Source organism: Acinonyx jubatus, chromosome A1 (assembly GCF_027475565.1).
Source record: "Acinonyx jubatus isolate Ajub_Pintada_27869175 chromosome A1, VMU_Ajub_asm_v1.0, whole genome shotgun sequence".
Lineage (NCBI taxonomy): Eukaryota > Metazoa > Chordata > Mammalia > Carnivora > Felidae > Acinonyx > Acinonyx jubatus.
In genome coordinates, this window is record NC_069380.1 from 12211293 (window position 1) to 12237872 (window position 26580).

The window sequence follows — 26580 nt, forward strand, 5'->3', positions numbered from 1 at the left end:
ATTTTTTTCTGAGATCTTATTTTTTCATTTGTAACATATTTCCCAGTTTCTTCATTTGACTTGACTCTCTGTGTTGGTTTTCTGTGCATTAGATGAAACAGTTACTTCTCCCAGTCTTAAAGGGTTGGTCTTGTGTGGGAGATGAGCTTTATCATTCAACACTGTCCTAGTTCTTAGCTGTCTCTCAAACCTTTGTGACTGTCAAAGCAACCTATTTTATTTTTAATAGTTCCCAGTAATAAGAGTGTGGCAAGATCAGTCAGTGTTCCAAAGGAGAAGATTTCAGCAAGCACCTAGACTCAGGCTGATTAAAAGCCAAACTTCACGCAACAATTTTTAAAGAATGCAAATATATTTTAAAAAAATACACACACACACACACACACACACACACACACACACACCCAGTGAGACTGAAGGTGTCCTTTAGGCAGCAGTCACAAAAATTGGGGCTCCAGACAAGTGTCTCCTTTCTTGGAGATACAGATGAGCTATAGCAAGACAGAGGGAGAGCACAAAAATGGCATGCCTGGGCCTATCTTCACTGAGAATACCTCCATAACCTTTAGATATGGGCTAACCCTGAAGCTCGCCCATAAGGCAAAAAGCTCCAGGACTAGCAAGTAGCCCTCTTTCTCAGAAAGGCTGGTGATGTGTTTCAGTCAGCTGTCTGTGCGGTGCCCTGGGGGTGGTAATGTGCCACTAACTTTCTCTCCAATTGTTAACATCCAGAGGGATCCAGGAATGCAAACCCCTCTGACCACTGGAACCAGGTGATCAAGGAGTACCCCTGGGTGGCAGTCACAAAACGCGGGAAATCAAGACATAAAAACAGGAATACCTGACATGTAGAAGAGCTCACCTTCAAGAGATATTGGTGCTCTGGAGCATGCGCTCTGGAGGGAGAGCGCAAAAATACTGCTTGTCCTCTGAGTCCTCAGGAAAGGTTTACAAGTGGCCCTTAGATGTCTGTTTAATTAGAAGACTGCCCCTCAGGCTGCAGCTATGATAAGTGAATAGGCCTCGTTCCACAAAGATTGAACTCCCAGGTCTGTTGCCCCTTGCTGTGCCCTGAGGTAGTAGCTGATTAAGAAGTCTTTCTCTACTGGTTACAGTCCTATGGGACTTGTGAGTGTAAGCCCTGCTGGCCAGCAGAGCCAGGCGATGTAGAAGTGTCCCTTGGCAGAAGGTTCAAAATTCAGGGCATCAGAGAAGGGTATGGGCTCATTTCTATAAGACAGAGGCAAGCTTGGGCGAGGCAAAGACAGCACAAAGATTGTGCCTACCAGCCTCCATTCCTTGAAAGCCCTCCCACAGTGCCAAACCAGACAGCTGCCCCTCAGGCCAAAGCTCCTGGCCAAGCTAAAAATCCTCTTTCTAAGGATTTTTTTCTAAGGTCTAACAAAGACCGGAGGTGTGTTTCAATCTGCTGTCTGTGCAGAGCCCTGGGGGTGGTAACTTGCCAGCAACTGTCTCTCCAATTGTTACAGTCCCATGGGACCCAGGAATGCAAGCCCCCCTTGGCCTCCAGAGCCAGATGATCAAGGGGTGTCTCCTGGGTGACAGCCACAAAAACTAGGACACCAGACATAACATTTGGGGAACCGGATGTGTGTAGAAGCTTTCCTCTGGGAGGTACCGGAGCTCCTGAGTGTGACAGAGGGAGAGGATGAAAATGGTGCCTACTGGCTGGACTGAGGCAGAGGGGGAGTGCAAAGATGGTGCTTGCTGAAAAAAGAGGGAGAAAAGGAAATGAAAGAGAAAAGAAGGGAAAGAAGAAAAAAAAAGAAAAAGAAATAAAGGGTAAAAAAATATGGTGCTCCTTGGCTTTAGTAAGGCAGAGAGTATAGCCTGGAAAATGGCCCCCTGCCAGCTAAAGCACAAAGATGGCACTGAAGGGAAGGGAAGGGAAGGGAAGGGGGAAAGGGAAAGTAGGGGAAGAGGAAAACAAAGGAAGGGGGGGAGGGGAGGGGAGGGGAGGGGAAGGGAGGGGAGGGAAGAAGATGACTGCTGGCTTTAAGCAACGCAAAAGGAAAACAAGAAGATGGTGCATGCCATCTCCATCCCTGGAGGGTATTCCACCAGGCCCCTTCCCCTTAGACTCATGCTTTAAAATGATGACGTGAGTCTCTTTCATGTAAAGTCAGGGCGTTTTTAAAAGGGCAGCTTCTGTGCTGGGCCCCAAGGCAGGTGAGTCTGCACGTGGGCTCCTTAAGAGATGTTCCTCAGTTACCACAGCCCAATAGGTCTGGTGGGTACAAGCCCTGTTGGTCTTCAAAGCCAGATGTTTTGGGGGCTCATCTCTTAAGTGCTGGTCTTAAAAGCTGGGGCACCTGATGGGGGGTACAAACCCTTCACCCCTTGGGGAGAAGTTCTGAGTTTTGAGTTCCCTCCCAATCATGGGTCCCTGTGCCATTGTTGGGGTGTATGGTGAGACTGTGTCTCAACCTTTCCCACCCATTTTAATGTGGTTTCCCTCTCGTTTGCCCAACGTGAAGGGGTCACTCTGCCAGTTTTCAGGTTGTTTTGTTTTGTTTGTTTTCAGAAGAAATCATTCCATATATTGCTATAGATTTGGTATGTCCATGGGAGGAGGTGAGTTTGGGATCCTCCTATATTGCCATCTTGAACCAGAACCAACCTGTTCCTTTCTATCTTCAAGACAACAGTTTTCCATTGTATCCATATACCACATCTTAGTTATCCATTCATCTATGGATGGGCACTTGAGTTGCTTCCATATCTTGGCTATTGTAAATAATGTTGCAATAAACATCTTTCTGAATTAGTGTTTTCATTTTCCTTGGATAAATACCCAGTAGTGGAATTATTAGATCATGGTAATTACATTTTTAATTTTCTGAGGAAACTCCATACTGTGTTCTCCAGTGGCTGCACCAAACTGCATTACCATCAACAATACATGAGGGTTCCTTTTTCTCCACATCATCACCAACACTTGTTATTTCTTGTCTTTTTTATTTTAGTCATTCTGACGGTTGTAAAACAGTATCTCATTGCATTTTGATTTGCCTTTCCCTGACAAATAGTGATGTTGAGCATCTTTTCATGGAGTTCTTGCCTCTTGCAACCACATGGATGGATCCAGAGGGCATAATGCTACGTGAAATAAGTCAGACAGAGAAAGACAAATACCATATGATTTCACTCATATGCAGAATTTAAGAAACAGAACAAAGAACAACAACAAAAAAGAGACAAACTAAAAAAACAGACTCAAGTACAGAGCGCAAACGGGTGGTTGTCAGAGGAGAGATCAGTGGGGGAATGCGTGAAATAGATAAAAGTGAGTAAGAGCACACTTATTGTGATGTGCAGTGAGTAATGTATAGAATTGTTGATTCATTATATTGTACACCTGAAACTAATATAACATTGTATGTTAATTACACTTCAATGCAAAAACAAAGTGAAATCAGATATTCATAATATAAAACAAAACCAGTTTTCAACCATAGGGTCATGGGCACGCGAGTGTAAGGTGTATGGAGAGTAATGTGTTACTAACAGTCATGCCACTACCCCAGTCACCAAACACTCACGTCAGGCAATTTTCAAATATCTGTAATTCTTACAGCAATCTTTTGAGGTAGGTATTCTTGCACCAATTTCTACAAACAACTTGAGGCACAGTTGGGTTAGACAACTTGTCCAAGGTCAAACACCAGGCGGAGCCTGGATTTTATCCCAGGGTTCTCTAACTCTCCAGCCTGTGTTCTTGATGATGAAATCACACTTCCTCCAACACCGTTAAAACATACACATGGTTTTAAATACAAATTTGCATACATTCAAAACCACCCCTGACAATAGCATGTCTCACACTTATTTGCAGGGAAAAGAGAAAAGGTGGTAATTGCTGAGAGCTGCACTCCTTGCTGCAGGCAGCTCATGGTACACAACCATTGCCACCACTGCTTCAACAGTTAGGATGGTTTACTTGAGTTTTATTTTACTGGCCTCCATATTTTACGGAGAGATTATCACATCTGAGGCCCAGAGCAGTGTAAACATCCACTTTTGTCTGTTACTACTGAACAAAGGTTGAAAACTGACTTCAAAGCATGACAGATACCTTCCTGAAATCAAGCCTCAACATGGGCCAAGGTCCAGAGCTCACTCAGCTCTGGGAACCGCCGATACCCGATGGAATCATCCAGGTGCTCTCATGTATATGTTTGTATATCAGTTAAGTCCAGAGACCAGAGCATTTTTCTACCTACATTTGATCATCCAAATGTACCTTATCAATACATTTCTAAAAGAATTCACAAGTTTCCTTCTGAAATTCTCTATAGTATAAGGTCTTGGTAAACAGGAATTTTTCCCCTGGAAACACAGGTACTTCCTGAATAAAGGGAGAACCAAGAATTTCCGGGAAGTCTAATACTTGAATCAAAGCTAAAACTTCCTCCTCTGAACTCCCAACCCAAATCCTTCCAATTTTATTAGAGTGCATCCTTGATGTCATTATTTACTTTCAAGTCTGTCTGCCTTACAAGTCTCAACTATGAACTCTCAATGTATAGTCCCCAAAGATGATTTTGTCACACATTGGGCACTCAAGATATTTGTAAAAGGAATGAACAATGAATTCACTTACATCTGGGTACTTTTTTTATCTAAATCATTGGTTCTCAACCAACTGTGATTTTGTTGGTCGACAAACCCTTGGCAGTCGGTGTCTGAAGACATGCCAGACACCTCAGTTTTGACCCTCAGTTTGGAGGGGGGACATTGTGGAATCTAGAGGGTAGAAACCACAGATGGTACGTAACATCCTACAAAGCACAGCCCCCACAATAAATGTCAATAGTGCTGAGGTTAATAAGAAACCCTGATTCAGATTCAGAATATCTACAAACATTTTATAAGCAGTCAAGAGATCTCAGAAATAAGCCAGATCTCATATTAGGACAAACACTATGGCATCCAGTCATATCGTTTATAGAAAGCATTTCGAAGAAACATAAACCAAATTGGACATCCCAGGTGGTCATTTTCATCTCATGGCTCATTTTTGTTCTCCCAACATGAGTCTCAACCAGATAACGCCTCTGGACTTTCAGAAGTCAGCATTTGTATGCTGACCCATAGCCCAGAATAACCCAAAGAACGAGACTTTCATTCAGAAACAGTGGCATTATTTTTTATTGTGGGTCATGGCTCATAATATGCAATTCAGCTAAAAGGAAAAGATACAAAACATTCGAGATGACTGGCAGGAGAAAACTCTAAAAATGCTCCAGCACAAAAGGGGATTAAAATGTCACAGGAAATTTTTTTCTTGAAAATGGAATGGCTTATGAATGCTTCATTCTTTCCAGAACAGTTAAAACACTGTATGTGCGGGCTGCTTGAGTTCAGAAGGCAGGGCAGGCCTTTCCTTTTGTTCTGCGGCTCACCCCTAGAAGGCTTTTCCTGGAGCACTTGGGCCCAAGAGCAAGTGAGAAGATGAAGCAGAAGATCCTTCATCTAAGTGGATATTCTGGATTCTATTTATCCTCCCTTTTGGAAATGAAGAGAGACTTCCTCAAACTGGAAGCAAAGGGACTGAGCAGAGACGGCCAAGTCTTTCACTGGAGATAACACCGGCCTGACATTTAAGCTACCATCTATTACCCGAAGGCTCATTTGTCCAAGGCAGAAGGAAGCTTGCTCTTGCACTGACATGGAATGCTAAGTGATGAATGGGTCTATCAGAAGGGATGACTCAAAGCCAGACATTCTGCATCAGGCAGCATTAATCAGGTGTCGAGAGGGAGCGGGGGCCCTGTCTGCCTGGGGCCTGCCTTTGCCAGACATTCTGTACTGTTTTCTCTCCAGTTAGCAGTGAGCACAGGGCCCAGCACGGCGGTGGTGGCACTAGGCCACAGCTGCGGCTCTTAGATGTGATGGGGGCTCTAAGGGGATAATGAGTGTTTCTTTCCTGACAATCTGCAGATGATCCAAACTTTCTGGGGTTTAGATTAATTTCCTGTTCGGCCTGCTTGCAGATGAGAAAACAATTATCTCCAAAATTACAAGCAATTAGCTGTTTGCTTGTCATTGTAAGATAAGATCTCACTGCCCTCCCACAACACTCCCAGACCCCACACACGCACGCGCGCACACATGCACCCTGCGTACCAGTTTTTCAGGTGTTATTTTTAAGCCTCATTCTGAGAGGTCAGAGCCCTAATCCCACCTACGCATTAACCCAGTCTTAACTATGCCTGTGTGAGCACCGCACCCATAACTTGAAGGGCAAAGAAAATGAGGGGGCACTATGTCCCTCATGATGATTTATGCTCATTATGATGGGTGTGATGGACCTTACACTGCCCAAGACATGAAAAAAGTGAGAATAACCACTTTGGCCTCCAATTTCTTTCCCTTTCTGGGCAGGCAGCAGGGCTAGCTGAAATACCAAAAGGAAATAAGAACGTGGGACTGAGGAGTTCGGGAGGGGTGTCTAAATTCTGACTCCCCTGCTTGCTAGTTGTGGATCCCGAGCAAGTAATTTAGCTCCTCTGAGCCCCAGTTTCCTCATTTTCATAAGGGGAATCATAAAAATGCCCTGGAAAGGAGGATTTTCCAACGGCGCAGTACTGACATTCTGGGTCAGATAATTCTGGGTGTGGTGGGTCACCCCGTGCATTGAAGAGTGTTCAGAGGCATCCCGGGCCTCTGTCTACTGCAAGCTGGTAGCGTCGCCACCTAGGCAGGACAATCAAGATTATCTCCAGATACTGCCAATTGCCCCTGGAGAATAAAACCGCCTCTGCTTGAGAACCAAAGCTGTAAAGGAACCCCCTTCTTTATTTTCTTAATAAAACAGCACCCACAAACTTGAATTCTAACCCTATGGATTCAGGGTAGCACTAAAGAACATAGCTCTGAGTGAAATGAGACAACTCACAATTGTCATCTCTGGAGAACAGGGTTTGGTGTAAATTGAGAACCATCTGGCTTCATTCACCTGGAGACTTTCTCCAGCCCTAAGCTTGGAGATTCCGGATTTTATTCTAATCTTGGGCAAAGGGTAGGGGCGGGAGCACATTCTGCTTTGGGGATGGCTATGGGGCTTAAGCAAGACAATGTACATGCAGAATGGTGCCTGTAACTATTCATAAAATCACAGCCAAAGAATTAGTGCAATTAGGAATGTCACTAAGGCACTCTCTTCACACCTGGGGGCAAAACCACACTGCATGATGATTCTAGCTGTGGTATTCAGACAAATAATAGCAGTCAAGGGCCAGCCACATGCCAGCAAGAATGGCAGAAACCCAGAATTCTCAAACATGTTACACATACTTTGTTGCTGTTATAAAATATATCTGTGAATTCTCTGGCCCTCCTATGAGGGTGGATCAATGTCCTCTTCCCTTGAATCTGGGCAGACCTTTACCACTATGTTGACCAGCAGAAAAAACAAAAGTGACCCTATGCAACTTCCAAGGCTAGTCAGAAGAAGGCATGCGCTTTGCTTCATTTACTCTTAGAAGGCAGTTTCCATGCTGTGAGAAAGCCTGGGCAGCCACTTGGAGAGGACACACACACATGTTCCAGCTGGCAGCTTCTGCTGAGGTCCCACCTGACAGCATCAATGGCCTGTTCTGGGAGTGAATGGGGCTTTGGATGATTCTAGAGCCCTGTCACTGAGTCAGCCCCAACCTTCAAGTTTTTCCAGCTAAAGTCACAGTTATCGTGGAGCAGAGACAAGCCATCTCCACTGCATCTTTTCCAAATTCCTGACCCACAGCATCCGTGAGCATTATAATGGGTGTTTAATGCCACTAAGTTTGGATGGATTGTTATATAGCAAGAGTAACTAAACACACCTTCCTGAATTTTGACCACTGCTGCTCAAAGAATGTATTCACTGGGGAACTTGGGTGTTGTAGGATTAGCTCAGTTGGAGGTTACATCTGAAGCAGTCAAGGAAGGGATCTGCCATTGGACATGGTGAGGAGCGTAAGGTCACACATTTCACCAGTGGTATCTAGAGGTCTGTCTTACACATAGGAGTTGCAGTGATTTCTTTCATGCCACTCATGTGAGGAGAGCTAAATATGTAGGAAAGGGAGACTTGGATTTACATATAAGACAAGAACATTAAGTACGAGCCTTAAAAAGAGAGCACTCCCTTGAAAAGCCATGAACCTTCGGGAGCCAATTATTGGATCCAGAGCAGCCCATCCTAGAGAATAAACTGGCATTGACTCAGAGGTTGGGCAGTGACCTCTAGATTTTGCTTACTGGGAGAGGTCATGAGAGTAAGTTTGACTGTAAGCTGCCAAGAAAAGAGACTTTGCCTAACTCACCATGACCTTTTCCCCATCTTGATCTACACAGAGAGCTATCTCGATGAAGAAAGAGAAAAGTGACCTGGACTTGAGGGAAATGGCGAAAGGTACCTTCTCAGCAGGGGTCCTGAGACTAGGGTGTGTTGAGAAAATAGCAGAATGTGTGCACGGGTGTTAAAGACCATGCCTGATAATTCGGTATCATTTGCACAATATTTGAGTAAGCCAATTCTCCAACATGGTTCTTCCCCTGAAGCACATAAACTCTATCTCCTGGAGACTCTTTAGTCACCTCATTTAATTGGGATTTAACCTGCGGCTAGATTCAGAATGTGAACTACAATTCAGGCGTAGAAGTAAAACTTTATATTAATAGCTCTTTTGAAATACGGTATGAGTATTTTTTGTTCAATACCAGTGGGGCACCTGCCTCAGGCAAATATGTGCAATTTCATACTTCATAAAATATTTAAACATCTTTAAATTACTTCTGGAAGAATTCACATGTGAAACTCCCTTTCTTGATAAAATAATGACTGGCTGCTCAAGAATTTGGTATAAACAAGAACAGGTGTCCTATAGGGATATTTGCTTATTGGGTTTCTCTACAAATTAATCCTGTGGTCTCAAACTATTTTAGCCAATTGGCCCAATTTAACTAGTGGTTTGGTTTATTCACATTTCTAAAATTAGGTTCTAAGTTATATTTGTATTTGGGTACATAGTACTCTCTCAGAAAAGCCTTTTTTTCTGAAATATAAAGTAATTCAAGCTAATTGGTAATGTCTACAGGTTTAAAATTCAAATCCCCTTACCATACCATATTAAATTCATTTAATATTAGTATTTGATTTTACTTACTCCTTACCAATAAATTTTTAAAGGGGTTATGCCTGAAGCAGAAGCAAATACGTACAGTTCCATCGGGTAATTTAACTACAATCCAGTGAAACTTCTATTGTAAAGTGACCCAAACTTTACCTACTAAGACTTACTGGGATCACAAATTATTGGGTAGATGTCTCCAAGTAGGACAATCTCTAGTAGAAGATACAGTAATAAATTCAAATTAATGGATTCTTAGAATAAGTGGGAAAAAAGGCAAGAAGAGATAAATTAGCAATTGGAAATATTAAAATTTTATAAGGCATATACATATTTTGTCATTCTGAAAAGTTATGGAACTAAATCCTATATTTATCATTTCTTTATCGCCACAGTTAAAATCCTCATCCCTCGGGATATTTTGGGGGGTGGTCACGGTAACAACAGAAGCAACAAGTGTCAGGGGAAGCCTTGAGCTGTGGAAGAACATAGACTCAGAGTCAGACAGCCCTGGGTTCAATTCTTGGCTTTGCTAGTTATTTGGGTTTAACTTGAACAAGTTACTTTAACCTCTCTGGGCCTCAATTTCTTAACCTTTAAAATGGGAATATCAATGCTACCTACTACTGTGAGGATTCAGTGAGAGAACTATTTACCATTCTTCAGGCCTGGACAGAACACATAATCAATGACTATTTCTCTCTCTACAGTCAGTCTGACCACTTCAAACCCATGTTCATCTCTTCATCTTTCTAAACTGCTGTTTTCATCCTATTTCTTTTCGATTCAGAGATCTTCAGTAGTTCTCCACTACCTATAATGTAAGTTTCAAACTTACTGCTGTTTGACCTCAAACTTCTTTTTGAGCTTTGTCGTCTACACTTCCTGCCACCCTCCAGTTCACCAGGTTTGAATTACACTTGCAATTACTTCATCATACTTTTCAACTCATTCTGTTGTCCCCCTTCGAAGAACTCACTCTGATTTTTGCTCAGAGGAAACACAGCCACTTTCCATAGCTCAGGCCCAGTGATCTTATTTTGTTACCTTGCTGTCCTGCTGACAATGCCCTCTTTTGGACACCTACATTTTGACAGCCTATTAGTGATGGAACCATGTATTCCCTTGAATTGCCCATATTAATGACTCTTTCTATGTCTTATCTCACTTAATTGTAATCTCCTTGAGGGCAGTGATCATGTTTCATACAATTTTTCACATACACAAGATCAGCAAAGATCTTGCACACAACTGACTTTGATGCAAAAAACCAAAAGTATTTGTTTCCAAAATATAGCCTCTCTTAAATATCTGTGTTAGTTATTGCTATGTTACTACAGTTGATTTCATGAGAAATCTGCCACCATCCTATTCCTTCCCGAGGGAGCCCAAATGCTAGGATAGCAGTGCTAGCACAGAGGTAAGCTCCCTGTAGATGATGGGCCCTTACTTTGAAAAGACAGAGGAGAGCAACAATGTACTTTTCACCAGAGGGAGAGAGTTCCATGTTCTCGAATGGCTGGAGCACAGTTATTAAGATTCTAAGGAAGACCCATGGCAAACTGATGGGGCAAAAACTGATGAAGTCTTAACCCCAGGATTTCCCAGACAGTTACATAAGAATCACTTCCAGGAACACCAAGCATGGCTGCTTTCTGCAGAAGGAATAGAAGCTGAAGCAAGGGAACAGCAAAACACCAAAACCACAACAACAAACCAATAGCTAAAGCTAGAACCAGACTCCTCCCATTGTGCCTCCACCCTCCCTGCCTGGATGCCCATTCTCGTACCTATAAACTCTGACACCTGCTGAAAGTCCACCTGTTAAACTGTGGCATGGGTTATGTTTTATTTATTTTTATTTCTGTTATTTATTTATTTTAATTTTAATTAGTTAACATACAGTGCAATGTTGGTTTCAGGAATAGAATTCAGTGATTCATTGGGTTATGTTCTCATGTATCATTATAGCCCAGTGACCTAACAGCACCTGACACAGAGTAGGCACTCGAGAAGCGATTTGGTGGGGCGCCTGGGTGACACAGTAGGTTAAGCGTCCGACTCTAGGTTTTGGCTCAGGTCATGATCTCACAGCTTCATGGGTCAAACTCCATGTCAGACCCTGTGCTGACAATGCAGAGCCTGTTTGGGATTCTCTCTCTCTCCCTCTCTCTCTGCCTCTCCCCAACTTGCACTGTGTCTTTCCCTCTCAAAGTAAATAAATAAACTTAAAAAAAGAAAAGAAGTGATTTCATGAGTGAGTGACTGAGCGAATGACTATGTTCCTCCACGCAAAATACAGAGAACGAATGCACTTCATTCTCTGTAAGCTAGCTGAGTGGGTTGCAATGAAGTTGAGATTCAATGTTTTGAGTCCAGCGGAACTTAGTAAAAACAGATTTAACAGGCAGCCTTTAAGAGAGATTGTAGGCTTGGACGATATCTTGTCCTACTACCTGTGCTGTCCCTTTTCCTCCAGGCTTTAGAGCAGGCTGCAGACTGGAGGGTGGGCTGAAGGTGGGATAACAGGCTTCCTCTGGGCTTCTCTTACCAAATCGCATGAGAGTAGTTTGGGAGATGTATCATTAGTTCCCAATTGACTGCTTTGCTAAGGCGAATGTTTAAAGATACAGCACTTCATTTGGGGAGGTTAGCCTTGAAAGATTAAGAGTTAGATATGTTGCCATCATATCAGACTTCATGCCAGAGTTGAAGTTCATATTCTGGATTTATGGGGGTTGGTCTCATTGGCTTAAGGATTAAAAATATTATCTATTATAACTGGTATTTCACAGCTATCTGCTTTCAGAGGAAAATTCTATTTGGTTAGGAAAACCCTTGTTTAAGATTGCATAGTTTCTAAGTGGCCCCTCTCATACTTTTTCTGTTCTGAGGAAACTTCAGACATTCTAATTTCAGATCCACTGTGATTATGGCCCTTCCTTAACTTCCACTTTATGTGATTATCCAAGCCTGGATATTTTTAATCTTCCCCAGAAGTAGTCAAGCCATAGCAGTGGGCCATGTTGCTGATCTGTAGAGTCCTTTTGTTTCCTTTTTAGATTAAGGGACACTGAGCCCTGAGTAAGTGTTTGGCTCCATGCTAAGCACTTTGCATGAGTGACAACACTTCATTCCACAACAACTCCAGGCAGCAGACATTATTATTTTTCCCACTTTATATGAGGAAATAGGCTTACAGAGGTCATAGAATCTGCTCAAGATCACACTGCTAATCAGTGCTTGAACTAGGAATTGAACCTAGGTCCAGAAACAGCGAAGCTCTTGCTTTTATGCAATGTGCATTGCATCTATGAACTGCAAGTTTCAGAAAAAGCACAGCCTCCCAGGGCTAAAGAAAAATATGTCTGAAAGATTCTTTCTCTGATAAATCAAGGACCTGAAGGCTTCATAACTCCCATGTCAAATTATTAACATCAATCATAGAACATGGTAATTTATTTAAATGACTGATCATCGAGCACAGCCAGCTATAAACAAGAAATGTATTCTGCTAAGCCAAAGACTGCAGGGAAACTCAGAGCATCACGCATCTGTGTGGGGGCGGAGAGAAGCCAGTCTTACTCTCGTGCAAGAAAGAAGTCAATAGAGCCTTAGGGTTCTGTTTTTGTTAAGTAAGAGGTTTTGGCAAGCCATCCATGTACCTGCATACTTCCCCATCAAACAAGCTCTTTGCTTCTCTTCATTTATGTGCCCCCCCCCCACCCAATTCCACTTCATTTAAGTCACCCAGCCTTTCCAAATAATAGCCAAATATACAGAGTGCTTAACAATTTTCAAGTCTTAGTTTAGCAACTGCCCTTTCTCTTGGAATTCACCATCATCAGCAAGCTTAAACATTTGAAACAAAAAATAAAACCGATAAAAAAACTATCAAGCAAAACTCAAACATTTTAAAGGGATGTGTTTATAAAGTATACATTCGTTTCATCTTTCACCTTACTTTCCTAAGACTTTCCAGACCAGATTGTGCCATGCAAGGCAGCAGGAAAGCACTGGGCACATCTTTCCTGCATTCGATAATTTGGGCACCACAACATCAGGTTCCTTTCTGCCCCCTCAGATTCAAACGATCTGCTGTGACCACAGTGAGCTCTTATAGGCCTCCACCTAGACAGGCACAGCAGGGTATCCTGCCTAAATGGGTAACTATCCACACGAAATGTTAGTCTCAGCGGGCAACTGGGTGGCTCAGTCAGTTAAATGGCCAACTCTTAATTTCGGCTCAGGTCATGATCTCACAGGGATTGAACCCTCGTGGGGTTCCATGCTGAGTGTGGAGTCTGCTTGGAATTCTCTCTCTCTCCCTCTCTCTCTGCTCTTCCCCTGCTCACTCGTGCTCATATGCACACTCTGTCTCTCAAAATAAAATAAACACTAGGAAAAATAAATAAATATTAGTCTTAGGCAAGAAGCCCAATTTCCATTGGAAATTTATAACTCTGAAAGCACACGATTTATGACGCTCTAACTTGTCTAAGTCCCTGGGTCTCTAACACAATATCTTTCACTTTAAAAGGTTTTATTCTGATCATAATTATGGGAAATTACTCATTAAGGATGAAGGAATATTTATTACCTGAGTGAAAACACAGAGCAAAATTCTTGACCCCTCAGAATGAAAGAAAAATAAGAGGGAAAACTAGAGTTTGAAATGACCCAAAATAGCACATCAAATACATAAAAAGAAAACATAAAACGAATGTAAGAGCTAGTAGACTTTGTCCATTTGAGAACCAATTAAAATAAAACAAAACTACAGGGGTGCCTGGGTGGCTTGGTCGGTTGAGCGTCGGACTTTGGCTCAGGTCCTGATCTGGCAGTTTGGTTAGTGGACCACATTGCACTCCCTGCTGTCAGCCTGTCCCTGCAGAGCCTGCTTCAGATCCTCTGTCCCGCTCTCTCTGCCCCTCCCCTGCTTGCGTTCTCCCCAAAATAAATAAATATTAAAAAATAAACAAAAATAAAACAAAACTACAGAGCGGTTCATTATTCCCATACCCTTGACAAGTGATACGAATTATTGTTCGAGGAAGAGGAAGCAAGTATGATGAGGCTTTGTGTCCAACTGAGGATAAAGAGCTAGGTCTTGCTTTGTGTGGCTCTTGTGTTTGGGCCAGTCCTGTGATCCCTAAAGGTGCATCCTAACATCGCTTACCCACCCCAGAATTGAGCATCATGTTTTCCTCTTTTAGAATTTTTTTTTAATGTTTATTTATTTTTGAGAGAGAGAGAGAGCACACAAGCAAGCGGGGGAAGGGCAGAGAGAGAGGGAGACACAGAACTCGAAGTAGGCTCCAGGCTCTGAGCTGTCAGCACAGAGCCCGACACGGGGCTTGAACTCACGAACCATGAGATCGTGACCTGAGCCGAAGTCGGATGCTCAACCCACTGTGCTACCCAGGTGCCCCTCATGTCTTCCATTTGAATTAATTTCACATCAATTCTTTTTTCCTCACTAATATTACTAGAGGTAGGAGCTAATATTATTCCCATTTGGTAGATGAAGAAACTGTGGCACCAAGAAGTTACATAAAGTCATCCATAGTGACCAGGTGCCCATTAGGACAAAGGTGTTCCCAGCACCCATGCCTCCTGCTTTCTGGGGTTACTGTACAGGTCCGGCTTCTCTTTCTCCTGGAAACATCACTATTCCACTTGAGACAACGTTCCTTAGTTTTCAAGACCCATTTTCCCTGCAGAGGTTTACAGCTGCATGTAATTCATGTGTCAAGTTGTGTTATCCATGGGTTAGTCCACTTACACTGGAGAGATAGCACTATCTGTGCTATGGGTTGTCTCTTTGGAAACCCAGTTATTTGAGAAAACCTCAAACCACATGCAACCAAGCACCAAAAAAATTAATTTTTTCTCCTTAAAATGTCCCTTCCCTGTGCATTCACACAGCACAGTCAGTTCATCAATCTCTTTATGTAAATAACAGTCATGCAGCAAGGGAGGAGGTCTGTTTATTATTTTTGATCCTGTTTTGCTTCTGGCAAAATTTCACAAACAGCAGAAGTTGGCAGAACATTGATATTTTCTTCTGACTGGCTACTGTTCTCTAGCTGCAAGTGCAGAGTGCAACTGGGACTATTCTGGTCTATGGGCCTCGGCTGTGACTGAGGTCAAAATTGCAAAATCTGGGGGAAAAAAATCTCCATATAGGATTTCTCTCTGGAAATAGAGACCCTGGTTTAATGCTTGCTTTCCTTCCACTATAGAACTGCTGTCTTTGGGATTTAGGGTCCAGGGAACAACAGTGGTTTGACCTAACTCCCACCTTGCTTCTTGTCTGCAAAGGCCTCCTGTGAAGGTTACAGGGGCCACCGAGAGAAGTGGGCCCTAGGAGCCCTGAGGAAACTTAGAGGAGGGAAGTGTTCTGCCTCCAAAACTTTCTAGGAGGAAGGGGCAGCATTTTGGAGGTTTGGAAGTAGGGAAAGGCGCTTGGGGGTGGAGGAATCTGTCTTCTCCCCCTGTTAGGCATGTTCCTACCTAACTATGCTAGATTCCTTGCCAAAGGCTGGAATGCTGCTGCCCTGACATTGACTTTGGACGGAGCATTCCTGATAAAGAGCAGCCAGCCCTCAAGAAGGCAGTGGGAGGGTAGTTAGTATATAGGACGGTTGCTCGGAGTTGTTGCTGGTTTTGGAGGCACAGGGAAGTCCTCCAACAACTTGAAGGGCGGGTGAGGAAGTAAGCACCAGCCAGGGCTAAAATGATGGAAAAAACCAAAACGAACAACCTTCTTTGGTTACAAGTAGACCATGACTACCTATAATTATAAGGGTGATGGGGTTGCACAGTGGTGAATAATGTGGGCTCCTGGGTCATACAGACTGGAGTTCAAAGCCCATCTCTGCCACCTACTTGCTGGGAGAAAAACACAGTAAACCCTTAAGCGTCAAGCCTTACCAAATTTATTTTCCAGAGGAGTAAACCTAGGTTTCAGGTCTTCACAAAAATTAAATAAAACACCAATATATGTTGAAAATAGTCCCTGGAACTTAATAGCGAGCCCTCAATAGGAGTAGCTATAGGTATTGTGTTATCATTTTTTAAATGTTGTAATGTTTCTAACCCTAAAATGTGTGTTATAAAAAGTCCAATCACCACCCCAGACCCAAACCTTTTATATAAATGCACCAAAATGCTAATAAACTATGTGGACAGCCTGCCTCTCCATGGCCAACCCGGACTCCCACTTTCCTTTTCACGTGGGTGAGCCAGTGCAAATGGCATCCCTCAGCCCAGAGGTAAGGCTCCCGCACCCCCAGACCCAGCTGCACAGACTGCGAGAGGCGTGCCTGCGAGAGGCATGGCTGAGGGTTAATGAGCTGAGAAGAGCCTGTCACAACTCCTGCATTCTGGAACAAAGCAGTAAGCGTCACAGAACACAAGCTGCCAGTGTCCAGGGTCAGCCCTGCAGGAGTAACCAAAGGTGGGAGGAGGCGACCAAGTGACAGGAGAAACCTCACACGAACCAGGAACAGAATGGCTTCCTCAGAAACTGAACTGTAAAGCTGGAGGTGAGCTTTACTCTAATTTTACTCTAAACAGAGGAGGGAAAGGAAAAAACTGGCCTCTGAAACCATCTCTCTTCTACCAGTTAGTTAATGTTTAACAACTGCATTGCTCACTACCAAGTTTCCTTATTCTGTCAAGTGCATCTGTGCTTTTCTACCCACTCAGGGCAATGTGCTGTTCCACACAATGCACCAAGTGAAAAATCCACGTCCAAAGGAATGACTCAGGAACGCAAGAGTAGAAATAATTCAAAGTAGGGCCACTTGCAGATGCACTGGTCAGGTCTCTGAAAGACAGATTCTAGGGGACAGAGCTTTGTCATCCACGATTATAATACCATTTTATGTAGGTATTCAAACAGCGAATGCATATGGAATTCCTACACAAACGGTCATGCACCATAACAATTAAGGGATTATTATTATCATAGTTTTTTCAGGGTTTCCAGGATGCCATATGCAGACATCAAATATTTTATCCTGTAAAGCAAGGCTTTTTCAAAGTTCAAGATTAACATTTAAGTCATGATGTATGAAGCAGGTACTAAATGAAATTTCTATTCTTTGTAGAGGAGTCTCTTACATGGAGCCTCCTAAGACTATACATATTCCATACCCAAATACAGCAAAAAGCATTCTTGTTTATTTAATCCATTCAACTCCATAACAACAAACTTCACAAATGCTAATGACTGTATTCACGTGCAGTCTTTCATAGCCTAGGAATTCAATAGTGATGAAGATTATCCCTCAGTTAAAAGGAATGAAATCCCAGAGGAAACGGGCAATGGAAATTTCTTAAATAATTTGTTTGAATTAGTTTGAGAAAGGGTGCTGAGTTTTTAAATTACCAACTGGGCATTAGAAACTTTATCTACACTTTACAGCATTTCTTTTAACTCTTCTACACAAAGGCCATTAAATACGGGAAAATTTTTATAAAATTGGCAAGAATCTCCTACTGCCCAGTTTAGAAAATCACAACAATTTGGGAAGGGGATTCAGACATCATAGATTCACTCATCAGGCACAGAGATATAACTCTACTACTGACTGGGTAGAGCCCTTGCTCCCAGGCTCCACACTGGTCATCTCCCTGGCCTTTGACTCTGGCCTATCTCTGATCAGAGCCTAGCCCCCTTCCTCCAGTTCTGCTGCTGTCCCTCAGCTTCAGAGTTTCCTACCAAGTGGTTCCAGGAGCCAGGAACACTTCCTGCCCAGAACAGTCTCTTTTATTTGCCAGGAGGTAGGGAACAACAGGCTTTGCTGTTTATCGATATGAGCTGAAACCTGGCCTAAACCCATCATTTCAGGTCAGTTCAGGGCAACTAAGAATAACCGCTGTACATTTATTACTAAGTAAACTGATGTTACTAAGTAAATGAAGTAAAGGAAACCACATTTGGGAAAAGCAGATTTCACTACAGCTTAAGATTAAAACAAAACAAAACGGCAAACACCAAACCAAAAAAAAAAAAATTTTGTTTTAAATTTTGTGATTTTTTTTAAGGACACAAAAATGTGGCAGTATGTATGCTTACCTTAGTCAACTTGGTATAAAGTATATTAGTTATTCTTCATTTAATGATACAGCGCCTTGAAGGGCTATAAGTACATGGATGTTTGTTTAATATATGTATTTTTCTTATATCTAGCACTTAGTATGTTCCGGATACTGTACTCAGTGTTTAACTGTATTATCACATTTAATCCTTGCAGTAAGTCTGAGATAGTAACAGCAGGTGGAATGGAGTACTAATGGTGCGGTTGGGAGTGTAGAGGGAAGGGGTGTTAGTGGATCTTCCTACTCAAAAGAGATCAATGGTAAAAGTGATGGTGATTTGATTACTAAGAACTTGCTCTACACAACACATGCTTTTACAAAGGTGCAAACAGTAAGGCTTTGCAATGGATTTCATTCTCTATTTTGGGAAATGCATTTAGGAGGAAATGTTTTGTGTCCTTGAAAGCATCTGGGAGAGATTTAAGGTCCTCTATTAAGAACTCCAGTCTTATTTAGGGGGGAATGGTTAGAATACCATTATCACTGGGATTGTGAATCTTTCTTATTTCTTATAATAATTTTAAATACTATAAATAATACTGGGGTAGTAAAATATGCTTTTATGACTATCATACTTTTTCTCAGTGTGTCATTTGGTGAATACAAGGGTATGTGAATTACTACCATTCACTTATCAAGACTGAATATTCATCCAAGATTCTTGCCATCCATATGTATGATTTTTAAAATAAGCTAGAAAGAGGAGACTTGGAATGCAGAAAGAGAAAACCTTCTTTAGCTCAAAATACTGACATGTATATTAGTTACTTGCGACGGCCTAGTTTCTTTACAATCCCTACCCTTTTCCTTTACACTGTTCACGCCTGTGTTTTATCAGAGTGTTACAGAGGCAAGGCAATGCAAATCATTGGTATTTTAGTCAGCTCTGCCTCGGTCAGACTTTTAAAATTGTCAGGATTCCTACGTCTTGTGGGGAAATCATTTGAGACTGCGGCCAGACATTTTGGATTTTTTTGTTGTTGTTGATTTCCTTTTTTTTAAAATAGCAATAGCATGTTCTGTAATTTTCAGTTATCTTGCAACCATTCCATTTATTTATTTCTTTTTGAGAGAGAGTGAGGGAGCAGGGGAGGGGTACAGAGAGGGAGGTTGAGTCCCAAGCAGGCCTGCATTGTCAGTGCAAAGCCCCACACGGGGCTTGAACTAAGCTGGAATCAAGAGTTGGATGCTCAAATGCCTCAGCCACCCAAGTACCCACTGGGTATGCTCCATTAATCGAGCTCATTGCTCCATTTAAATTCCTTTAGATTCTAAATTAAAAAGAGACAGAGACACAGAGAGACAGACAGACAGAGAGAGAGAATTCAGGAACTCAGGTCTTTTCAAACAATAGTGTACAACTTTTCCTGCCCTAGGCTGTACCGTTCTATAGTGATTGCTATGGTCCCATGTGACTTTACATGGGGGTTTGGCTACACAGTAAGGCTAATTTCCCATGCATTCTGTGGTAACTTTTCTACATTTTGTGGATTATCTCCAAAAGCATCATTCATAATGCAAATGCTATGTACTATCTCTTTGCGAGCATGAGGAAAAGTACCTTAAGAATATGTTTTCAGGCTTCCTGAGAAACTTGTAAGTTGCTTATACAACTAAACAAAAAGCTTTATTAATTAAAATGACCTATTACCTATTAGTTCATTTTATTCTGTCATACTGGCAGAGACTTCATACACGAAGTATGAACATAAACCAGAGATACATTTAGATCATGAAGTCGGAAATGGACTTTGAGCCACACTCATCAATGCCTGAGTCTCAGAGAGTCCATATCCCACGTCACAGCCAAGGAGAATCTGACAGTACTGAAGGGTTTCCTTTTTCTTTCCTGTGGGGCAACTCCACTTTGCAGTAATGGAATATCGTGAATTAGCTGAGATAATAGCAGACCCCTTTGGAATTTGCCCAGGGCTTCAGCTTTATCATAGGTGAGACGAATGAGAGCCAAAAAGCAATAATCTCTTTCTTCTGGCCTAGCAGTACCTATCGTGTAGAGTTATTTGAAGACTGGTTGTATTCTTGGTAGAATTATTAACCCTGCCCATATACCTACTCCTTCAGTTTTCTGCCTGGCAAACATATAGGGGCCACCTAAACAGGTAAGAATCTTCCTTTATTTGTTAATTTTTATAAAGAGATGTCAATCTTGTCTTTACACCCAGTTGATTTTTAGAGTACATGGAGCTGGCCTTATTTGAAAACAAAAAATATTTACAATTTACTCTCCAAAATATAACCTCAAACTATCTATTGCCCAATCCATGCAAGAAATATAGTCAAAGAGAATTATCCGAATGAACCACAGGTCCTGAAGCTTCCTCAATCAGCTTTTCCAAAATGCGTTCCCCAGGGAACATGATTTTATAAGATGTCACTTCCTGGTATCCGGTGAAAAATGGATTCATGATGAAATACACCAGTTTGAACAAAGTTAAATTACTTTCCGCAGGATTTCTCTGGGCCTTTCATAAGTGTGAATTTCCAAAAAGGGAAAGAGGATATAGCATTTCTCAAATTACTTAACCACAGAAACATTTCTCCCCTGAATATCTAACAGGACTAGTGTTCTGTGAAGCCAAATGAGAAACTATCTCTAGACAGCTTCCATGCTATTTCAAGATTAAGGAGAAGAATCAGGTTGCATACCTGAACCTCCTTGTTTTGAGCCACTCACCCCATCCCCAAATATTTTTACCGAATTATAATTTGTTATTATGCCCCTGGTTTCACTGCAGGATCCTATAGGAAACTTGCAATTGAAGTCACTGCAGGAAATGTTTAATTTATCTACTACATCTCCATATTGTAGTGTCCCCTTTATGAGATCTGTATGAAACTGCTCTCATATATCAAGTTCTCGGGAGAAAACTCTCCCAAACATCAAGTCCCAGGAAAAGCTGCGCTGGTGTGTTTTCACCATGGCAAATCTTCCCCTGATCGTGTTTTCCTCTTTGCTTAGATTAGGGAAGCTCAGGCTAAATTTAAAGCCCACTTTTAATAATTATTTAGCACCTTACGTTTCATATTTTATGTAGTATCTCTTTAATATATTAAAGGGATGTAATATAATCCCTTTATTATATTAATTAACCTATATTTTTCTCTTCATCAGATTTGTCTTTTAATAACCTTCACAGAGTTGTATATTCTTTTATACACTACATCAAATCCTTTAGATAATGCATTAGAATGTAAATTAATCTACGATGTCTTTACCCACATGAAAATCATATTCACACTGCCCCTTAGGAGACAGATACTGATTTTCACATGATCCTTACTTCATTCAAATATCAGATATGCAACTCGTGGTCTCCTATCTTCTTGTATCTTCTTCCTAGACTTACCACTGGGTTCGCATAGTTAATGAAATGCACAAGGCACATGCTCATTCATGACCCATCGCCATGACATCCCAACTGATATGTTTCCTTCTGTATAGAGGTTTACCAAAACCCACTTTTCATTTTCTCTCTAAATTTTTTCGGGTCACCTGAAGAGCTAGAAGCACTGCCCATGACTAGGTGGCTAAGGAAATGAGGAACCTTGCTTTGTAAGGGTGGACCAGCATCGAGAATTTACAAAGAACTAAACACTGACTGGGGAGAAGAGGAGAAAAAAATGAATCTCTACTCACTGAAAATAATATCACATAATCCAGATTTGGCAATTGCCTGCATCTGGGATGTGTGTTTATAAAATTAGAGCTAATAAAAGCAGTGACGTGCAGCTATGGATGTCTCAATTTGGTTAAAATTAAACTCTCAGGTTTTACATATCATTCTTTGCTAATTCCCTTCTAGTACTTATTTCTTAACTGCTTGCATTTTTAATATGTGATCACTTTTAAAATGTTATGCAAAGTTCATTGACTTAATTCTCCCAACAGATTTTCCTGTAATTTTCGGTTAAACAGTACCCTTTATGTACAGGTCCTTCGGTCACCAGCACTGAACAGAAAGAGGCTCTGATTCATGAAATGTGAATTTCTGACAGTTGCCACTTTTTTAAAAAAGAACTTGAGCAATACAGGACTGATGCATTCTCACCCTGCTTTCTGTGATGCATTCTCACCCTGTCATCTGTTTTTCTGCCAGTGTTTCCACCCTCCATTTCTGAAAGTGGTTGGGTAAGAAAATACTGGACATGGAGAAAGGGCAATTCTCAAAGAATAAATGATTGTTTAATTTCCGCTGACGCTATCCAGTTGGGGGGCTGGGGCTCTCCCACCAGGACGAGCAAGGCTACCACTTAGGTCGGGCAAATTCCCAAGATGCCATGTGGCCCGATGGAGTAATGAGAGACAGACAGCACATCACTAATACCCAGTTCCATTCCCTGGGAGCAGAAGGAAGGCAGTTTACTCCACTCTGGTTAAGTTCAACTCAGATGTGATCCTTAAAAATAGTCTCAGATAAAGAGTCAATGAGGGACACCAAGGTGGCTCAGTCGTTTGAGCATTGAACTCTTGATTTTGGCTCAGGTCCTGATCTCATGGTTCGTGAGTTCGAATCCTATATGGGGCTCGGCGCTAAACGCAGAGCATGCTTAAGATTCTCTCTTTCCCTTTCTCTCTGCCCCTCTACCACTCGCTCGCTCTCTTTCAAAAATAAATAAAAGTCAAAGAAAATGCAAATCTGACTTTCACTAATTCTCTTGGTTATGAAATTTTCTACATTTTGCATTTTCTGTCAAGAAAAGACGTCTTTCTGTGAGCACAGGGGCACACTCACACGGACATTCTTTGCAATAGGCCAGGCACTGCAATACCTCCATTTCACAGTCCTGGACTCTAGAGAAAGAAAGGTGTTTTTTTTGTTTGTTTGTTTTTGTTTTTACAGTTTCTTTATAATTATAGGTAGTAATGATATTTAAATAGTCCCCAAGACTGGCTGTCCTAATGTGCCCATTAAATTGATAATGAGAGCATTAAACAGGTATCAAAGAAACATGTCCAGGTAGATATTAAATGACATAATAAGAAAAACAGAAATAAGAACTGCCTCTCTTTCTTAACATAATACCTGTGATCATGAATCCCAGAATTTTAGACATGATGGGAACCTCACGTTTGTTTAATCCAAACCCTTTATTTTATGGAGGAAGGAAAGAATGCCCAGAGAAGTTGTAGCGTGCCCCAGAGCACACAATTAATTAGTGACAGCAGTAGAACTAAAATCTGACTTCCACTGTAATAATTTCCTTGACAAGTTGTAGAAAAATTATAAGCCACTGATTTATTCTACATTAGAAAGCTGCTCTGTTTTCTTTTCAACTTATTATTTTAGGTTTAAGGAGTCCCTGCTTTGCACCCTCTTGTTCAAGGAGTTACTGACTCAACCAGAGAGAGGACCTGAGAACCAGAATAAACTTTAGAAACCAGAGACTGACCATCTCATTTTCTCATCAAGAAACAAAGGCCAAGTAAGGTTCTGAAACTTGCCATAGTGAAAGAATGAGAGGGGGTCTAAATAAGAGCCTGCATCCTGGTCTCCTTTTTTTCTGGTTCAGTGAACTTGACTACAATCAGGTCCATATCATGCCATTTTCAGCATTCAAAATAATTTTTAAAAAATTGTATAATAGCAAGATGAATTCTTCCACAAAGCAAATAATCACATTTATGTATTTGCCTAGATTTGGATTTTCCAGATAGCATATGCATGAGTATATAAGCTTTCAACATGGTGCACCTGTAGCCAATGCATCATAGCTATCAAATGACAAGAGATCCCAATTCTCCCTTCCTGTGGCCTAACATACTCTTCCTCCACCTCCCCAGCATCCCCCCTCTTGTCCATTCCCAAGTGCCTGCTACTGAGGCAAATAAAGACCATTATTATTTCCATTCTCTCTCCATACAACAATTTACCCATTGATTCAGCGAGATTGTGGGGTAGGGATTCTGGGCAGTGTGACTGATGATAAACTTTCACTTTGCAAAGCAATCCTCTATTTTAAACTTCTCTTCTCTTTTAACTGGACTTAAAACTCCAGAACTATAAAGAAGGCTAAGAGAAATAATGCGTGTGTATTTTGGAGCATACCCTAAGATGAGCAAGTTTAGATTCATCCTGGGTTTGAGCAACTAATTCTGATCCTATGCATCATCAAAGATTCCTTTATTTCTCTTCTTTGTTTTCCTTCTCATGAGTGCATCTGCTGTTGAATCATGTCCATGCCATTCAATGATTAGCTCACTATAATGAGGTCAGTGGGGAGCAACTTACTCTTGTTTGCACTGTTCCCAACAACCATGAGAGATTATGATCATCAGTAATAATGCCCCAAATTATAATGATACAATGCTAAATTCTCCATGAAAGATCTACGATAGAGTAAACAATTTTACTGATGTTGCTGTCATTTCAAGATACCGCTATGTGAACTACAAAAAATAATGGTGCTATTAATTTAATACACACTTGATAAACTTTGAATGATTATAGGTCATCAGTAAAATAACTTGACATCATGCATTATTGGATACTAGCTGTTCAAGGAAGGTAAAACACACAGCACTTTGCTTCCATTAGCGAAATAAAACCTGACTGGAAATAGCATTGTGAGTGACCGATTCTGATTCTGTCATATGGTTTGTTGCTGCATTCCGAGTAGAAAAGACTGAAATGACTTTGGCATATTACAAAATCTAAAATAAATCTCAAGTCCAATACTTCAACCTTCATTATAAAAACCAGAAACAGTTTAGTGTATTGCAGAGCATGGGCTTCAGAGTTATATTAAAATACTAGCACCTACTATGTAAACTGTAAGAAGTTACTTGACCTCTATGTGTCTCTGTTTTCCTGCCTTTAAAATGGGTATGATAATAGTATGTGCTCACTTAGAAGATTTTTTTGAGGGTAAAATAAATTGAAAAAAAAATATATATATATATATGGCTCCCGGAGTAGTGCTTGAAACATTATAAATGCTCAGTCAATATTCTCTACTCTTACCCAGGAAATTTTGCTTCTGCTATCATAATGTCTTACTATATCATTGTATAATATCAACAAATGATGAGTTCTCAATGGCTGGACTATTGGAATTTCTTCATGCTTCCCTATGATCTTCATGATCACTCTTAATTTCTAGGCATACATTGCTTTCAAACACTCTGTTGCCCAGCACAAAAAGGTGAGAATGCTCACATATTCTATTTAGGCAAAAGAAACATAGACTCAGAGTATCCTTTCAACGATCACACATGTGTTCACAACTTCAAATCCTCAGTAGGAATATAACTTTCATCCAAAAAACACATAAAGAATTTTAATGAAATCAATCGTTGTAAATACATTTAAGGAGATCTGCAAAACAACTTCAAACTATTTCTATATGCAGTGTTTCTAACATAATGCACTTCACATGCATGCTGAAGAACATTTAACGAGCATAGATGATAAAGCATCATCAAACATTTGCCAACCTCCTGCATCCATAGCGATGATGGCATCTGGCAAAGCACCATTGTCAGAAATCTCTAAAGCTTTAGCTGGTTTTTATTCTAAGACTAATGTATTTTTAAATCAAGCCACAGGGAAATAATTACTTTTGTTTCTATTCAATCAAGACCTGCACACAGAGTTTATGGAATGACATAATATCCTTCCTGAAATCAGACTGGTATGTAGGACCAGTATCCTTCACACATAACCAGTTCCTGAACCTTTACAAACAAATCCTAATTTCCAAGGAAACAATCTCATCAACTGCTACTCGCTAGAATACATATTGTTCCTTTTGGAAACATTACAATAAGATTTTCACGATTACAAACCCCAACTTCCCTTCTAAAATTCAATAAAATCTTAAACTCATTTATTTAAGTGGAAATTGTGTTTGTATAATGGCTCTAGAAATTCCTGGTAAATTTCATATCACCAATATAATAATTTAGTTATTGGGTTTCTTGTTTTGTGTTTTTGTTTTTGTTTAGCCCAGGAGGGGCGTGGTCATAAACTTCATAAACTTATTGTGATGATGTGGGTGTATGTGTGTGTCTTTTAAATGAGCACCAGTTAGGAGTCTCTTAGGAATGTTCATTTTCGAGCTTCTACAGACCAACCCTAAGATGAGAAGCATGTTTTAACTATTTTTGGAGAATGAGGAGTTTTAGTGATGTCCAGGCTGTTGACCTATTTTTTAATTTTTATTTATTAATTTTTTTTGTAGAGAATAAAAAGGAACATCTAGCGGCTTGTAATCAATATCCTTTCCTCTGGGCTTAGGAAGCTACTGCTTCCAAGCGCATGTCACAAGCTTTGTTTTGAACTTAGCAGACACCTTTACCCTTCACCAGAAA

At 41.0% G+C, this 26580-nt stretch overlaps 1 protein-coding gene across 8 annotated transcripts in view; it reads right to left on the bottom strand.

Annotated features, from left to right (window-relative positions):
- The window catches only part of STARD13 (StAR related lipid transfer domain containing 13), a 537950-nt gene that overhangs the window by 156055 nt on the left and 355315 nt on the right, over positions 1-26580 (bottom strand). The window lies entirely within an intron of this gene.